The 20570-nt window shown below is 38.1% G+C and overlaps 1 protein-coding gene across 1 annotated transcript in view; it reads left to right on the top strand.

Annotated features, from left to right (window-relative positions):
- LOC124282417 (neuronal acetylcholine receptor subunit alpha-10-like) overlaps positions 1–20570 on the top strand; it is a 238299-nt gene that overhangs the window by 150809 nt on the left and 66920 nt on the right. The gene's annotated exons all lie outside the window — the stretch shown is intronic.

Raw genomic sequence — 20570 nt, 5'->3', positions numbered from 1 at the left:
TTTTGAATCAAGTATTTTGGTTGGCAATCTGTATCAGTTAACTGACATATTCGCTTGATCCTGCAATTGACCTGTAAGTATAATTTAATACGCAAAATGAAAGTAACTGAATGCACTAAAGTTTAACTTAATGTTACCGATTGGGAACACCACTGTGCACATTTCGCGAACACCTGGTGTCACCACTGCTTACCATTCTTATTAGAAAAACATGCTCACCGCGGCGCTGTGATATTGCTGGAATATTGCTATAAGCGGCGTAAAACTAAACTCACTCACTCACTCATTTTAAGAAAGTTCTTTGATATTTACAGATTAAATTTCGATCTGGAATGGATAGTAATAAGCACCGTCTGCAGCCTATTCAGACCGCGCACTTCGCACTACATGTTATATTGCCTATACAGTATTGAAAACGTTCCCTAATGACGTGTCATTCCCTACTACCGAGAACCTACTTGTGCAGACGCTATCTGATATCACTTATGGAAGAACGCCTACAAATATCAATTTCTGGCATTATCAAGAAATTCATTCATCGCTTTTATTCTTCGTTGGTCAACGATATTCTTACGTCCACAAAATTATGATAAATGGGTTATACATCGATTTCATATCTGATAATCACAAAAGTGTTTTAAGGTCGAATATTTGGTAGTACTTCCCGAACGACTGGTCGTAAAGGGTACTGAGTGTTAACGACCTTGAGCGAACCATTCGTGTATGTCTCCAAACGTTGCAAGGGCATGACATAAGTACATGGTACCACAGATTCCGTGAGAGATTTTTCTCGAAATAGTATATCTTTCTCCATTAAACTTAGAGGCGCCAGGTCCCTATATCTTGATCTACATCTCAAGTGAGTGATGAATCATTTTTTAGTACGATTATGTCAAGGCGGCTTCAATCATTCATCAAAACGGTTTTAATGTCCCAAAAGTTCCACTCCTAAAACGACGTCATGATCTGGTATACAGGGCATCTTCAACATCTCCCTGCCAGTGAGATAACCTAACCTTGAAATAAAATACATCTCCCAATGAAGACGATACCATGACATCGTCAGACTGCAGTGGGGAAATATCCCATATTGTTACACTAAAAGTCAGTGACGTCAGATATTTTTGAGAGCTCTTGACAAGCTTTAAAATGTGTACAACTTTCAACCTCCGTCACAAAGTACAAAAATAGAGTATTTGTTCAACATAGTAGTCATATGTTACCTCTGACAATTGGAACTTTAAAATGTGTGTGAAAAGTTAAATTTGGCAATTATATTTAATGAAAAGAAATTTAATCAACTTAAGACAATAACACTGTTATATTACTACAAGGTAAATGTATAGACAGTACTTTAAGACCACGAATTTTAATATTATGACAATTATTTTTACAGGACAATATGATATGACGATGCAAGTGTATTACTATAATCCGTTGACAACGATGGTCAGCAGGGAGAGGAGGTGAAGGTCCATATACATCACGTGACCTAATAGACACGCATCCATTAAACCTAACGGAGCGTACAGCGTACAAGAAGCCAGTGTACGCAGGAACGTCGATATAAAGGGGACGTTATAAATACTCCTGATATAAGTGGAAAACGTCCCCAAGGCGCCTTGCATGAAGTAAACCTACATTGTATGATATAACATGGCCAACATCAATACCGTACTGGTTTACATGATAAAAGTAACTGCTAAAAGAAACGACCACCCGGATCGATGATTTGAATGGACACAGGGTTGAGGCAACGTTCACATGTAATCTAGAAGTGGTATTAGTGCTAGTACTCTTGTGGACCTCGCGGTGCATCAGTCCTGATTCAATAACATCCATTTCTTGCTGCACAACCGATCACCTAATCTTCAGAAATTACACTAAATTACTGCAGGGCGCCTTTCTAACGCCCCAACTCTTATGGACATTTTTTTACCCAATCCGAAGAAAAGCGAGGACGTGGACGTTAGAGGAGAATGTCACGCATTTTGTAACAAACTTTTTGTCGTTGTATGCTACTCATGTCGTATGAACAAGTAGTCGTTTCCGTATCACATCATAAAGATATTAGGGACAATGGATGTCTGTGTCTTTACAAAACAGATCCAGATCTTGAAGGTTCCCTAAATATCTGGGATCTGCCTTGAGCTGTACTATTATTGTGAATGAAATAACATACGTATAGAAGATCCAGTAATGAAGGTACCAAATATCTGTTTTGCCTTTAAGCTCTACCATTGTGTATGAAATACAAGTGCCGAAATCATCTTTCTTATGCAGCAACCTTTCTGACGTGCCCAACGTAAACAAATATTGTTGTTGACAACAAAAGACCCAGTCTGTTATAAGCTTTAATATATACTATGCTTCAATTAACATATCATATTTCCATGAGTGAGTGAGTGAGTTAAGATTTAACCTCCATCAGCAATATTTCAGCCATGATATTTCCATGATGAAGTAGTGTTCATGTATTCATTTCATAACGCTGAAAACGTAAGAACAATAATATTGACATCAGTTACTATAAAAATAGTAATTCTCACTTTCAATGTATTTTCATAACAAATGACGTCATTGCCTTGGTCATTAATCATAGTTATGATGGTAATATTACGTTTAATAATAGTTATCATAACAGAAAAAAATAACATCGATTTGACATTGGCATTGAAATACTCAAATGATTTTTCCAGTCACATTACAAAGTATCGCTTTACCTTCCATTAATTGGAAATAATGACAATACATTGAAGTATATATAAATACATGTGCGTTTATTTTATCTGTTAATAACAATAATGATGATAATGCTTAAAAATGTATTTGTCGCATGTCTCTTCACCAAAACAGTTCTGAAAACCCACAACCAATTGTTACATCGATCAGTGGGTCAGTGGTCTTTCATTGTGTATGCTCATTTCTCCTGTATCCAACAGGCAAAACATGCACATTTCTGTTCTTATCAGTATGTATCGATCTCTTATGCAACCTATAAGCTGAATTGGATAGACGACAGGGCTAACTAATCTAGACTGTTAATGCTGCGATGAATTCAAATTCCATATATGGGTGGTAATGGGGTATTATATAACTAAAAACATAGGAGACGGATAAAGTCTGCAGGGTAATGACTTTTCCTGTCACCACAAGCTTCGCGTCTTTATCATCAGTGTTACCAACATCCAATAACCTTCCCAGGCATTTAGAATCGCAAATAATGGAAATCTCAGTGACGCGTTATTCTTGCCATTTGTCCTGGAGGTTTGATACAGGAGTTCATCACTTGCTACAGGACATGCCTCAACACTATTGCTATAGTTTACGTGGTGTTTGTCTCGTTTAGCCAATCAAGCACTAGCTGGTGGCAGCTTAAATGTGAACACGTGAACCTCGGTCAGTGAGGAGACAGATCATCAGAGTGGGATATGATTAGGTTGGATTATTGGAGAAACATGGAGACAGTAAGCTGGACGGTTCTTGATTGAGATGGGATTAGTAAAAATATTGGTGAATCAATTGCTATTTTTATGCATTTTTAGATTAAATTTGACATTTTTGTATTGCTTTTGTATCATGTTCAGAACTACAGTTTTGTGCAATTTAATATGATCACGTATTTGTTTAACAAAACCAGTTCTTGACCAACATTTGCTGACACGATACAAAACAATGGTTCAGTCTTGAACCTGTGAGCAAAGGAATTTTCTTGTAACAGATCAAATTTGGCATTTCGTGTATATTTCCATCTGGCTTGGTCTGATTAAAATAACCCGGAGCCTGTCCAGTGCAATCAGATATGAAGACTTTCACTTCAAGATAAGAAACAGTTCATCTGGGCTCACAGTTAATATGCAGCAATACACAATGTATTAACACGTTGTTTATCGTGTACATAGAAAAATGAATTTCCAATGTGCAAAGGCAAATGTTTTTAAGGGATCTTTGTACGCTTTGATTCTCATGAATCTGCCACAGAAGTCAATTATCAGTTTATTACTGCATTGCAATTCAGAACAAGAGTTCTCTTGTGTGAACTGCAAAGCACGAAAATATTCAATTCACTCACGACATTATAACGACAATATGAACTTCATCAGGCATGGTCGTGTTAATCTGGACAAAATTCCCTCGCAGTTCTATGTACGTTAGGCCATCGCCTGGAGGAGCTCTCCCCTGAGTCATTGCCCCTCTCTGACAAGCTGGCCAATGAATGTAATACGTCATTAAAAATGCCTGCGTGACGGGAAAACCAGGGTCTACACCTCTTCTGCTTCCCGTTGCTTCCCGTTGCTTATCATGTCATGGTTGCCCTACAATGAACCAGCTGTGCTGCTTGTCAAGTGCGAACCCACACGGGGAAGTTTTCGGTTTATTTTACCTGACTGCTTGTCAGCCAGGTGAAGTAAATAAGTACGTGGACTTCCTAGATGGTCTTATCAAAGGTGGTGAATATTTCACTGATGTTACCTAACTCTGTCTATTTCCACATGTTTCTTCTATAAATAGGGTTCTGGTTATTCGCGCACGTGTGTTAGCAACGTGTCTGGAAATGGGATTGCAAGGGTTGATCACTCGTTCTACTACTCTTATACAGTAGTATGTCCTAACAGGAGTGTTGATACGACTCCCGTTACGATTGTTATGAATAGGTATTAATATATAAGAACGTAAGGGTACGCATAACAGGTTTGGACGTTGAAACGGAGTTCTTGGTATTTCACGACTTTTCATATTCAAGGAATTCAGTTATGAAGTGTTTGAAGGGTTAATCGTTATGGTTTATGAAATGCTCTCGTGAATTGTATGTGCATTTGTTGAATGGTACACAAGGTGTCGGGCAAATGACAGTATAAGCTTAAAAATACATCCCGATCTTGTTTGTTTCATTTTCGGCCACTGTCAAACACGCGTCTATAATTTCTTTTGTCAGGTGAAAGAAAACAGTCAAAGTTTCTGTGACCGACATTCAGACATCTCATATTCTTGATATTCTGGCTGTCCGCCTCCCTCAATCCATTGACCTCAATTGAACCACTTTCGATCATATAATGCTTTCTCTTAATTGTACCCGCCCGTATTCATTTATGACATGTATATTATCTGGTTCGCTCATTGTCTGGTCATTGGCATATTTGGTGTTTTGTAATATCTGTCGCAGTTCACGCCTGGGATTATCAACAGAAACCTGTACAATAACCCGAAATTATAATAATGAATTACATAAAACTCATAAATATGGAAACTTCATCATATATCTAACTTCATCTGATATACATGTATAAATGTATATGCAATTATGTTACTGACTACTGAGAGGTCAGGGTTTAAATCGGTAGGTCGTTATCTTGGTTAAGATTTGATAGATTTCCTCGCGCTAATAGAAACTCAAATTGCCTTACGTGAAGGTATATCATTCGATATCATATACATAGAATGATATCAATTGATGACCATGATAGTATATCACTGTCTCTTGATAATATTAAAAAGATAACTACCAATTACTATTGGATTCAAATGACACAGTCTACACCACTGCTGCCGATAATGAGTTGTACAGTACTGAATCAATATCTTCTCCAATAAGATGGTTTCATTTTGTCAAGCGTGTTTGCAAGAAATATCAGTCTTCACAATATCGATATACACGGTTTCTAAGTCAATGACAATTCTATATCCACAGATCAACTGCTGAGCAGGGTGAAACATCATTACAATCGCGGCTGGAGGTGACACCTCTTGCACAACGTTCTGCGCCTTTTCGGCGTCGTTGTCTATAATTTATATGATAAATGTTTCTTGGGAAAGGTTCAGCATTCGTGATGGGAGATTACCTAACAAGTTTCGGACACAAATGATTGTAGTCCTACTGTTGGTTACAAGAACCGACAGGTAGTATACTGGCATACCAAGATGTCAAGATGTCGGGAAGAAATGGTATCGAGCACGAACAACGTTTGATATATATTATGTCATTAAAGTAATGATTACAATTTACTATGTCAGAAATGTATACTAAACATGTTATACGCGAAAACCCTTTACAAGTTTATAAACAAATATCTACTAAAAGCCGATAATATTATGCGAATACGTCATAAACAAGTGGACGTGACAAATATCACGGTGTATAGTTTACGTTGATTCTCTTTCCGAATAGCGCCAAACTGTATACGTAGTGATTGCTATAATCCATGCAGATAAGTCCTTCAAAATATGATGCATATGGTGGTTTTCTTTTGAATCAAGTATTTTGGTTGACAATCTGTATCAGTTAACTGACATATTCGCTTGATCCTGCAATTGACCTGTAAGTATAATCTAATACGCAAAATGAAAGTAACTGAATGCACTAAAGTTTAACTTAATGTTACCGATTGGGAACACCACTGTGCACATTTCGCGAATACCTAGTGTCACCACTACTTACTATTCTTATTAGAAAAACATGCTCACCGCGGCGCTGTGATATTGCTGGAATATTGCTATAAGCGGCGTAAAACTAAACTCACTCACTCACTCATTTTAAGAAAGTTCTTTGATATTTACAGATTAAATTTCGATCTGGAATGGATAGTAATAAGCACCGTCTGCAGCCTATTCAGACCGCGCACTTCGCACTACATGTTATATTGCCTATACAGTATTGAAAACGTTCCCTAATGACGTGTCATTCCCTACTACCGAGAACCTACTTGTGCAGACGCTATCTGATATCACTTATGGAAGAACGCCTACAAATATCAATTTCTGGCATTATCAAGAAATTCATTCATCGCTTTTATTCTTCGTTGGTCAACGATATTCTTACGTCCACAAAATTATGATAAATGGGTTATACATCGATTTCATATCTGATAATCACAAAAGTGTTTTAAGGTCGAATATTTCGTAGTACTTCCCGAACGACTGGTCGTAAAGGGTATTGAGTGTTAACGACCTTGAGCGAACCATTCGTGTATGTCTCCAGACGTTGCAAGGGCATGACATAAGTACATGGTACCACAGATTCCGTGAGAGATTTTTCTCGAAATAGCATATCTTTCTCCATTAACTTTGAGGTGCCAGGTCCCTATATCTTGATCTACATCTCAAGTGAGTGATGAATCATTTTTAGTACGATTATGTCAAGGCGGCTTCAATCATTCATCAAAACAGTTTTTAATGTCCCAAAAAGTTCCACTCCTAAAACGACGTCATGATCTGGTATACAGGGCATCTTCAACATCTCCCTGCCAGTGAGATAACCTAACCTTGAAATAAAATACATCTCCCAATGAAGACGATACCATGACATCGTCAGACTGCAGTGGGGAAATATCCCATATTGTTACACTAAAAGTCAGTGACGTCAGATATTTTTGAGAGCTCTTGACAAGCTTTAAAAATGTGTACAACTTTCAACCTCCGTCACAAAGTACAAAAATAGAGTATTTGTTCAACAGAGTAGTCATATGTTACCTCTGACTATTTGAACTTTAAAATGTGTGTGAAAAGTTAAATTTGGCAATTATATTTAACGAAAAGAAATTTAATCAACTTAAGACAATAACACTGTTATATTACTACAAGGTAAATGTATAGACGGTACTTTAAGACCACGAATTTTAATATTGTGACAATTATTTTTTACAGGACAATATGATATGACGATGCAAGTGTATTACTATAATCCGTTGACAACGATGGTCAGCAGGGAGAGTGAGGTGAAGGTCCATATCCATCACGTGACCTAATAGACACGCATCCATTAAACCTAACGGAGCGTACAACAGATAACAATATTGATTGGTTCAGTCTGTCGTTGAGGGAGGTCTCATTGTTTCTAATGTTTCACGTCTCTATTGGTGGTCCCCACTAACCCCCAAACTATGCCCGCTAACCTCTATCTGACCCATATTCACAAAAGAACCGACTCGCTTCGCCGATATGTGTCTCTGAAATAGACACGGTGCTTGAAGAATGAATTACTGATTAATTCTGAAGCAGATTGTGCGATCAATCGCTGGTTATACAAGATACGGAAGTTCCAAACCGTTTCGGCCGCCATTGATTTCTATAACGGGCATACTGCCATCTTTACAACTCGTATCCGGGCGGGGCCACGGTTTCTTGTGAATGATAATTTACTGGCGCTCTGTGGCTCTTCATACGAAGGACGATAGCCCACTATTATCAAAAAGGTCACTTGACCGATATTTTGATAATACTTGAAAGTTTAATCAATACATTATCACAAATTTCATTGAAGGATTGAACTTTCCTGTTCGTTCAGCGATTCTTCACTGATGACACAGCTTGATATCAAAGAATCTTGTAAATCGGAATGTACGAAACGCTCGTTTGAAACCTTTAGCCAATATGTCATACCACTTGTGAGAACATATTGACAGCACCGTTGCATCACGATGGCAGCTGCTCGTGAAATGGACGAGATTCAGACCAAGTCTTATGACATCTCAAGATCTATATCATTAATGCTGCCATAGACGAACTGCTGCCACACATAAGTAGGAAAATCTCCAGCTTCCAGAATAAGATGACTGTCACAGATCACGTATATTATCTTCAAAACTTGATTATTCTGCATGCATATCAATACAGTGTGCATCGCCCCTTGTCCCCTTTATGTCTAATATTCGAGAAACGCATTTAATCACGTAAAATGGCCGGATCCAGCAATGTACCAATTACGGGACAGTCATTGATCTGTGAACTGTGTTAAGTCCCGAAGGCCGGAATCATACGGCTTGCATGTTGAAATGAAGACGAGGATTTGATTCAGGTTTATTCAACATTGTCATCCTCGGAATGAGCACTAATAACTACACGATTGCCAAAAAGAGAACTTTCAGATAATTCAAATCCAGATCACATGAATTAGGATCTGGGATAAAAGGTCCAAGTTTCGAATGCATTCTGTACACGTTTTGAAGTTGAAGTTCAGGTTTTGTGAGATGAGTTTCAAAAAGGGTTTTGAGAGCCGTGGGATGTATTTTCGTTGCTATTGTTTTCGCTTTGTTTTTGTTCGGTGGTTATTTTTTTCAGTTTCTTGTATTTTATTTGTTTTTCGTGCCGTCGGTGTCTTTGTACTAAACACTCTTCTACTCGACATTAAAACCACGTGCTCATTCCCTCACTAAACGTACCTTTACCATAGATAGATGCATACATAGATAGATATAGATAGATACATAGACAGACCGACAGATAGAGCGATAGTTAGAGATAGTTATAGATGGATAGATAGATAGATAGACAGATAGATGATAGAATGCGATAGATAGATATGGATAGAGATACATAGATATGGATAGAAAGATATACATAGATATGGATAGATTTAGATAGATAGAGATAGATAGATATGGATAGATAGAGATAGACGGACAGACACCACATGAATTATACGTATCCCTTTGTCACACTTGCCGGTATTCAAGTTCACTTAAACCTTATTGGTCAACAGATTAATAACTTACTTGCAAATGCTTCTTCACGACATTTTTAAACCATTGCAATTTTGCAGGACACTGAAATTTGAATTTTCGCCGTTTTAGTCACTGTCTTTATACGGGAAAAAAATAATCAGTTTATTTCGCATTAGAAACAGCGAAGCATGAAATCATTAATCTTTACCGGAGGCGAAAACCTAACGTTTTGTAGTTGTTCCTTTCCATTTCCTCGGGAATTACATAACCTAAAATCCATATCGCTCAATCCCACCGAGCTCCACCACAACGCTAGAGTAAGGAAGTTAATGTACTCTGATATTGTGATAAGAAATTTCCTTATACCAGTTTTACGAAACAGTTAGGCTTCGCTGCTCAGGTTTTAATGACCCTGTGAGGATGTTCAGTTATCGCTTATCAAGTGTAGGTTAGGAATTGTAGAGAACCCCCTCAGTTTACATTATGCTCACCAAATGAGCTTCGTTTATATTTTTCTGCGTTAAAAGTATTCTTCAGCCGTTGAATGTTACATGGGGCTTTGTGGAAGCTCTATCGACCTCCCTACTTGAATGAAAACGCTATGATATTGGGATATGGCTTAGGTACGCAGGGGCTTTGTAAACGTATCACGGCTAAGCTCAAATATGAAAAGAAGCATTTCTCGTTACCTTATCACCAGTACTTCTTAACGCCATGTTGCCGATATTCACTTGCGAATATATTTACAGAACACACTTACAGTGTCTATATACAGCTTTTTGTTTCACACATATACCAAGTTAAGATTTAAGGATATAACGACTCTGTTCCCAAGCATGCTGTTATCTATGTTAATTTGGTAGTTGTGCCCTGACGTTGATACCGTTGCTCGAGCCAGTACTCATCAACATGCATTTAATTGCCACAAGGAAATCTAATAGATTTACATCGAAACATATGACTATTAGTGTCTAAATTTTGTTAATAATACTTGAATTTCATTGTTGGGCTCATCGTATGTCAGGTATCTGGTTGCATCGGACTTCCATGCCTGCCAACACGTGTTGTATTAAGTGAATGCGTGAGTTGGGTTTTACGCCGCTTTTAGCAATATTCCAGCAATATCACGGCGGGGGACACCAGAAATGGGCTTCACATATTGTACCCATGTGGGGAATTGAACCCGGGTCTTCGGCGTGACGAGCGAACGCTTGCTGTATTAGGAGTAAGCGAGGGAATTGAATTGAGAGGTCGCTAACATCAGTAGTTTAGTTATTAAACGTGTTGTAAGTTTATCTGGTTGACACAGAGAGAGAGAGAGAGAGGCACCACACACACAGTGATGCAGATGATTATGATTTGATGAAACTTTTGAAACTTTGATGAGTAAGGGTATAGATAAACCTGGAATCATAACCATTGGGACTGTGGGATTCGAACCAGCACTACAGCGTTATGTTATGTTACGTCTGTTTCTACACAGTAAATTCGGTGCCTTAAAGACTGAGTTATCCAGAATGTCTCATTATGGACATGATTATTCCGCTTCAATCAGCAACGGTTACCTTTAATGCAAACTGGGGATGGTCTGCATGAACAATTACATGTGTTCTGGCTTGTAATCACCAAGGTCATACCTCTTTTGATCTGTTTGATTGGCACTTTAGAAGTTGGTGAGTGACAAGAAAGTGGATGACAGCTCCTTGATACGACGTTTCGGTATAGATTTTTATACCGTTGTCAAGCCAGGTTCACTTGCTTGACAACGGTATAAGAATTTAATCCGAAACGTTGCATCATGTATATGTATAAAAAAATGTGTCATCCATAAAGTATCTTACTTTCTTAATATTTTTTTGCTTGAAAACGGTGTTAGTAGCTACACCGAAACGTCGCTCACATTATATTAAAGAAGTTGCATATCCATAGAACTCTCCGCGTTGTTCGTCACGATATGGCTGAGATATTGCCGATGTGACGTTAAATATTCACTCACTCACTCACTCACTCACTCACTCCGCGCTGTTCTATTTCGAAAAGCTACCCTAACGTTACAGTTTTTCATAAACCATGGGCGGTGAAGTAGCATCGCTGTCAAAGGTGGTCAGGCCGAAGACCAGGGTTTAAATCCAAACATGGGTACAATGCGTTCGGTCCATCTGTGGTGTCTCCGGTAGTGGTATTGCTGTAATATGTCTGAAAGCGGCGTAAAACCATACTCACTCACTCTTGATAATCCCTACGGTTTAGCATAGAAGTACATCAGGAGTTCTAAACTTGTTCGCAAAACAGAACCCTCCAAACCCATTTACTGAACGCTTGAATACCCACTCGGTGTCGGCCCGGGAAAGCAAAATTTCTAATATTCCCTATTCCCGGTAAAGCGAAAACCAAAGTTCTGCTAGAAGTGCCGCGAAAGCGAATTGCTATGAAAACATCGGATTACCGTACTTCAGATTAGCGCGCGACCCCAACACTCGATCTGTGAGCCTCTTAACTGAGAAGAAGTTTCAGTTGTTTCAAGTTTCAGCACTTGATCTATGACATGTTTAAGTATCGGTGTAGGAAACCTTAACCCTCCGAGAAGAGACAACACAACGTTGTTCCAGACGACCTGCTACAGGAAATACCTTCCTTCGCATCACTCAAGACCATTCTCTACAGACAACGGCACAAGCCCATTCCTAGACTCCCTGCCAACCGACGTGAGATTCAACTTGAGGGACAATGGACCTTGAGCGCAGCAGGAGAACCCTTCCTCCATCGCATCGACGACAACATCATCATTTTCACGACAAACAAGAACATTGAGCGCCTGTGTGCAGCAGATGCTGAGTATCAAAGACACATGTTACATTTCGTCTACCGTTTGCTGTCCTGGACTACACTGATCACGTCGCTGACCTGATCCACGTTCAGTGAGCCACCTTCACATGATCCATCAATGTGACATCGGTGAACAGTCTGTGGCTAAAACATTTATTGTTATTTAATTATTAAATTTCTACCATGACTACGGTATCAGAAGACGACTAACATTTCTTTGGGTTTTTGTGCATTGATAGTCCCGGGAACGCTAAATGCAATGTTCACTGTAGCTTGACCATTCCCGCGAAAGCGACACCTACATTGAGGAGGTTTAGTGCAGATTTTAGTTCGCTTTCCCCGGCCATAACACCAAACTCGCCCAATTAGAGAATGCCGCTTGTTAGTTTTATACATTAAAAGAGGAACTTCAAATAGGACTTGAACATCGGATATCATTTGCATAAAGGATTTCTGATTCTACATCATTTGTTCAATGTCTATTTTCTGCGTCTACACGTATAAATGATAGCATAAGTTAACATAAAATGCAATCAGTCGTTAACACTTGCTCAACATAATTGGCCTGTTTTAAGTGTTTGTTAAGGGATTATTTCCTGTTGGGATAAACAGTCAGATATAATCACACCAATCTAACTGTAGATCTTACAAATGTATTTCTGTATGTGACTGGTGGTAATATAATTCAAGTACCTGTCTGGTACCAGACACATCTCAAGTATCTATCAGGATCCTATCTTGAAAGATGCATTTGCATCTAACCGTTCTTGGCAAAACATGTTAAGAACGTATTGTTTACGATGCTTTTATAATACACCCTCTTATCAACACACCAGTTCCATTTTACGTACTTTAAACTAAAAACACATTTTGAAACGAATTTTACTCGCCCATGTTACATGTCCGCATTCGCTATCGCGTATATCCACTTCATGATTACGTATCTCCTATAACGACATTTACCGCAAATGAAAGTAGTAGAACCCTCTTCAGAATAGTCCGCGATAACACGAACAGTTACGCAGGTGTATTGCTCTTTGTCAGAAGCATAGGGTGAAGTGACATTTAAGGTGTTTCGTTTGGAATAAACGCCAACTGTTCCAACTGAAGCTTCCTCAAATCGAACACACATTTACACAATAAATTAACTATGAAAACAATATTGCTTTCTACTTTGAAAATGAAAAAAAATCACGAATGCACCCTTTTCTCGAACGTCCTTTCTACGCTCTTGGGTCTGTGAGTACTTACGTTCTTCAGCGTTGTGGAGTCATAAAACAGTATTTGACGTCAAATGTTTCCATGGCAACTGCATCCAGTAGGAAGAATATGTCCGAAATAGTAGTAATTTTGTTATTATTCTAACTGAACACGTTATGAATAAGTCACTCTTGTCTTCTTGACAAATATCACAATTTATCAAGCCGAAGCTGAGAAAATACCATTATTTATCCTCTCCGAATGAATACCGAGCTTTGAACTCCTTTTATCGCACCATTACTCTATGTATAAAATGATATACTGAATGGTTAAATATGAAAGTTCGTTTCTCATATGTGTAATGCCATTTTAACTCAGCATAAAGTAGAATGCTGCAACGCATGAAATTCTATTTTTAAAATTAGCAAATATAAATATAACCTTTAGTGATTATTGTGTAATAATTGTGAATTGTGTATCTCGAATTAAGGATTTAATTTTGATTATAAATGTGTGCTGCCAATAGGTTTGCATGTAGGTGAAAATGGACTACATAATGAAAAAATAATGTAATGTGAAACAGAGGATGTATTTTTCGCTTGGTACAGCGTATTACAACGATATGCAATATAAACATATATTTGCCAAAGGTAAAATATGTATTTAATGTCGATAAGAAGTACTGCTTGCAGCGTCAGGCAATAAAACACTTACTTTATATGTATATGCAAACTGTGTGAATGGTGAGCGTTAACGGTAAGGCAAGACTTTCTTATACTTTTCACTAACTTCCGGTGTTATTTAATATTTTCCGTGATCCATTCATATAGTTTTAACAACTATTTTGCGCTTTACAGCCAAATGGTATCTGTTTCGGCAGATTACCAAAACTGGTTATTCGCTTACATAGACGTCATATATTTACTTGTACTGGGACGTTTCAGCTTGTGAAGACTGAAGTCTTGTAAGTTACTAAAATATTTTTCATAAACGATTTTTACTTATAACTTCCAAAATCTACGCTATATGCCATTCAAAACTAACACACCGTTTCTGGTAGATTCAATGATATTAGTAACAGTGCTGTCGAATTGCTTGATTTTCTGGCCCTACAATCACTTGATTGTCTGGTTTGTTGCATGGCAGGAGTATTGCTGTTTCTGTAATACTGCATGTTGCAGTTCCGTTACCGGCTATATCTAGGTGTAAAGAAATCCGAAAAGTAATCACATAGTATGAGTGTGTGAGTTTAGTTTTACGCCGCTTTTAGCAATATTCCAGCAACATCACGGCAGGGGACACCAGAAATTGGCTTTACACATGGTGGGGAATCGGTGTGATGAGCGAACGCTTTAACCACTAGGCTACCCCACCGCCCCTCACACAGTATAAATTTACCTCCTACGAGTTTCAACTAGAGTTATATATATATATGTGTGTGTGTGTGTGTGTGTGTGTGTGTGTGTGTATGTACTTAAGCGTGATAGACTGAGATTACTGAGTTTGAGTAAAGTGATGATTTCACTGTAGTCTTAGAAATTTGACACGTTCACTGCGGTAAAAATATCACTACTGCATGGCTTAACAAAGTTTTCTGTGAAGTATCTTGTAAGACAACACAGTACATGGTAATGTAAGCAAACACATTTCGCCAAATGCATTTGGTCAGCAAGCCTCGGCATCGGATGACCAACCTCCAGCAAAAAAAATCACACCGAGCATATATCGTGGTAGATCCCTTGGAAGCAATTCCATTCAAATAATATTAGGAACAAACATGTTTGTAGTGAAATATGTCTGGCAAGCGAACCCAGACTTTCAAAATCGTTGAGATTTAATTCCAAAATATACCTCACGCCCAGATCACTGATGTTGGTCAGTGATCCTGCGGATACCATATTTATTTGTATGACCTCAATTACCAAAACTCTAGAAAAACTGCAGATGCCTCCATCACTGACACGTCTTGCCTTGTCAAACGTTAAGCTTGTTTGACGTTTCTTAACACGCTGCTCAAACTTGATACCGTGGAAGACCGCACGTTAGCCGTCCCATCTAATTCATGCGGCGTACACAGGAAAGGGTTAACTTGCAAGAATCCTGCCCTTTTATGCTTCCGAAAATCATGCGCTGGTATAAACAGGGTCCCCTCGCTTAGGTCTATGCATGAGAGGACATCCACCTTGATGTTTATATCAACGTAACCATTAAACTAGATGAAATGGAAAATAGATCATAATACTATACAAAGCCATCATTTGCATTTGTCAATGCCCGGATCAATGCCTGATGAGGTCATAGAGGATGCAAAGATTATAGATAGTGAGGAGGCTACGGAGAATGAGGAAATTACAGACGAGAAAGCAAAAGAAGTCATCAGGCCGGACTTTATTTATTCAAAACAGTGCTCCTGAATGTATTATCTCATACATGTATTTAGAAAATCCTGCTGTTGATTCCCAAGTTGAAATCCCAAAATAACTCGGTAAGAGAACTGGGTGTGCAACCAGAAAACCACAAAGCTATGCGATATATTTATCAACTGTAAATTACCTAACTTCACAAATCAATATTATTTGCTGCAAATGTATCACCATGGCAATACAAAATGGAGTGGCGCTAATAAATCAAAGGCAATATTAGACAAAAGCAATGATTGTAGCAATAAAGACAGTAGACTTGCACAAATCTCTAAGGTAAAAATTAATAGTTTAAATGATTATTTCTAAAAAATAATAGATAACAGTCTAGGGGGATAATTTCTAAAAATATAATGAATAACAGACTGGGGTACTGTCCGCTTATCTAGACTTGCCTTTTCAAGGATGACAGTGATAGACATATTCATCTCTCCGCAACTGTAATCTAACTTGCAACTAAATGCCTCGGCAGGGTATAATGACCATCACACACAATGCTTATCTTCTGCTTACTAGAGATGTTGTGCAATGCACAGCTCCACTTATATACGTGTGTGAAGCCCATTTCTGGTGTCCCCCGTGGTGATGTTGCAGGAATATTGCTAAAAGCAGCGTAAAACCAAACTCAGTCAGTCAGTCCACTTATATATGCAAGAAAAAGGCTAGAAACTTCTACAATACTCTCAGAGGGACCAGCACCCCGCACTACTTTCCAGATCTTTCTGTCTAAATCTAGTACAGGTTTAAATATAGCACACCATTTCCCCTAACTGAATCTACGTGTACAGTGTATTACACTTGGAATATTGATACACAATAAAACACACTGTCACATACCAGTGCAAGCACTCATCGCTTAAACTAAGCTTGAGACAGACACATCACTCAAATTAGCACTTAGTAAATACACAATATTCGTGCATCTATAAATACTCAAGGGTACAGTACAATTTACTTTACAGAGTTGCGTCCCTTGTCGTGCTAGGATCCACTGTTTGTAGCTTTTAGTTCTTAACTCACGATAGTTTGTTTGTCAGCAATATAACCATGCTCCTGGGTATCACCGAAGCGATGAATGACGCTTAGAAGTCTACTTCCAAAATTAATCCCAGTTACCAGAAATATTGGCGGCCAACCCAATTCAAGCTTTCATCAGTACATGAGGCCCATTACCTGTTCAACATTTCATCCTCGATTCCCTTTTCGCCTTGATAATGTGTCTAAATGTTAGGCACCACACCCATGCTCGAGGGCTTCTCCAAAGCAGTAACATCTAAGACCTCATTTCACTTCCAGCCTTCTATCCAGGTTAGATCTGCAGTGAAATACATAAACTGCCCTGTTGTGAGTGAGAGAGTTAAGTAAGAACAGAAGACTGAACCAATTTGTCATCAAAAGGCAACTGAAAAAGACATTCACAAATAATTACACGAGTAGAATGGTTACGTTGGAAGTTCAAAAATGCTTATTGGGATATAGAACATTCAGAGTGAGTGAGTGAGTTTAGTATTACACCGCACTAGAACATTCAGAAGACACCATGAGATGGTAAGTGTTCATTGTCACTATTTATGTCTACATTAGGATTTGTTTAAGTTTGGCGATCGACAGTACTTCGGGTTTGTTATTGTCTATTGACTCTCACATGAATAACCATCAGGTAAGGGAACCGGTCTCAATCATTATGGGAGTGAACAAGATTAAGTAATACTATTGTTATCTCGAATTTCATCATATCGATGCCGACATAATCGTCACCAAGCGCACACATGTAAGCCACTAAAGAGGTGCTCGTAGTAAGGTTTTGGAGTTCAGTGTCGCTTTAACAATATTTTAATCACATCAAAGTTTTCAGTTTCATTCAATGCCATGCAATGCAGGTCGACTACATTTAGCATAATTGGAAGAAAACTTGGAGCGCGGATAATTGCTGATCAAACCAATCACCATTCGCTGAATATATTAGTACAGCGACGCCAGGTACCGTGATCCTCCTGCTATAACTTAGAGTGAGTGAGTGAGTATAGTTTTACTCCGCTTTTAGCAATATTCCAGCAACATCACGGCAGGGGACACCAGAAATGGGCTTATCACATTGTACCCATGTGGGAATCGAACCCGGGTCTTCGGCGTGACGAGCGAACGCTTTAACCACTATGCTACCCTCCGCCCCTTTAACTTGAAATTATATATGTATATGCATGATAATGCCAGCTTGAAACTTGTTGTCTACGCCAAACCCCCAATTCAAAAATGAATCTGAAAATGGGGGAATTGATTATATTCATTAAGCTTATTCTTATTGGCAGACTGTTTTCATCAGAAGTGTTTGGCCTATTTTCTCATCTTAGTTGGAATATTTATCCTTACGTACATAAGCGGGTCATGTCATGATGCTATTAAGTGCGATAGTTGATGTCCTGATGACATGTTGTTGTTTTTGACAGGAGGTCACAACCTCTGTGACATTTTAACCAGACATTAACTCGCAGCAATGTGTTATACTTGTGGGGTGCAAGATGTTACAGTTGGTAAATACAGTCTCCAAAATAACATCAACCACAGAGATATCGTGCCAGTATCGAGTTCGTGAGTTCGAATCCAACATTGGCACTAATTATGATTCTAGGTTGGCATCAATTCCTCGCTCTTGGGTTTCAACAGAGTGGTTAACGTCTAAGACCGTAATGACTTGGGCCCGATTAACGCCCACAAGAATGTGACACCGCGTGAAGTAACGGAAATACTATATATGACATATAACCCCCGTTCCATCTCTTTCAACTTCGATCCAACGGGAATAGATTAAAAACGTCATGCCCGAGAATTCACATGTCATGAACGCCTTTGCAGTTTAGTCGAGGCACCATTGGCACAGAAGAATAAAAACAGAACCTCATGTAATTGTGTAGTTCCATCGAGTGAAAACAATATTATCAAAGGCTGGGTTTATTCCATTGAGAGGTTCCTACATTGTTTCAATTTAAAACATTTATTACGCTCCATGAAATACCTCTTGGAAACCTAATCAGCAAATGTTTGCATTTACTGGGAACCGTTGCTGCAAACATATTAGTCACACTTTCCAAAATATTCCAGCGCACCCTTGCTGGCTTTCACGGGCCTTACGTGACACAGTTAGGAGGCCAGAGCGTTAAAGCGATTACAAAGCGTACAACATAAACAATCACGTAACAGATCCGGATGTACTGGGAAGCATAGTGATTCTAAACCACCTGGACCGTTTTCTGTTCGTATCTATTCCGTCATTTACAATAACTTAACTTGATTAATCCGTGTTTTATTCAATAGTATCTTTGTAATTGAAGTACGGGGAAAACAGAAGAGTTTTCTCAGCTGTACCTTTTGACCTATGAAATACAAAGCATCCAACTGCAACGTCATCGTGAGAGAATAGCCAACGTAAATGGTAAGAAATGGTAAAATTATACAAATGGATAACTGAAAGTGATGACATCGGGTGTTCGCGAAAATGTTAAACACAGAAATAAGAATGAGCATTGCGTGTCTTCATGGTAAGAGATATATATATTAAGAGTTTTTAAAAACCGATTCATACTGACAACATGTTTTCTTATGGTTCAGTTACTAATATTATATGAGTGATTGAGGTATCTTCACTCACAGAAATATATCTTAATTCACTCCATAATTCAGTCAATTATTATTCCTTAGCACGTATTGTGAAACAAAAACTAACATGAGGTAACGCTATACGAGAATATGAACACTTAGAGAATCTTTAAAAATATTTTGTTTACAATATACCAAGATTGACAAGTATCGTGTTTGATGTATATGTGGGAATGTAACTGATAAAATACTGTCTAGAAATTACATTTTTTGTATTTTGTCTGTATGTTTCTATTTATTTTTAAATATGGATCTGTGACATTACATTGTGTTTTGTTGCAATGCAAATAATTCTCATTTCTTTCTTTGCATTGGCAAAACGCGACGTAAACTATATTTGATAGCTATAGAACTTGAATAATTCCTGCAAACTATTCCTGTTTAAACTCACACAGATGAAAAATGGTGACGAATAAAGCAATATACCTGTATGATTGTATCTCCTTTCTGTGATCCGTGCTATTATTTATTTATGCATACAATCAATACCCAAAATGAACATTATACAATCTAACAAAACTATGTTACTTGCAATTAAAATAGTTCTTATTTTGAACTTAGCACTAAGAAAATGTGAACAAAACTATGACAGCTATAAAAATTGAATAGTTCCTACAAACGGAATGAAACTTCCTTTGTATAAAACTGACACATAGCAACTATTTTCACAAAGAAGAAAAACGTTAATGAATAAAAAATAGATCTGTTTTCTGGAATTGATGCCATTATTTATTCATGCATACAATCAATGTCCAAATTGAACATTTAAATTTTGGCAAGACAAAAGTTACTTGTTAATGCATAAATGTTCCCCTGATGAGCTTTTGTAAACCGTCTTCAGGAAACTTTCATCCAATATAAAATTTCCATTAAAACCGTCACTACCGTATTCTAAAACTACAATTTAATCACACCCACGCAACGAATGAAAACGTGTTTAATCTGCTAACACCTGCAGCCCTAATCGACAGTACACGCACACCTAAATATATCCCCACCACGAAAATATTACATAACCTTCTATGTAACCACG

This window comes from Haliotis rubra, unplaced genomic scaffold, assembly GCF_003918875.1.
Source record: "Haliotis rubra isolate DU_JTF1 unplaced genomic scaffold, ASM391887v1 Scf3, whole genome shotgun sequence".
NCBI lineage: Eukaryota > Metazoa > Mollusca > Gastropoda > Lepetellida > Haliotidae > Haliotis > Haliotis rubra.
This window is presented reverse-complemented; position numbering and strand designations above follow the sequence as displayed.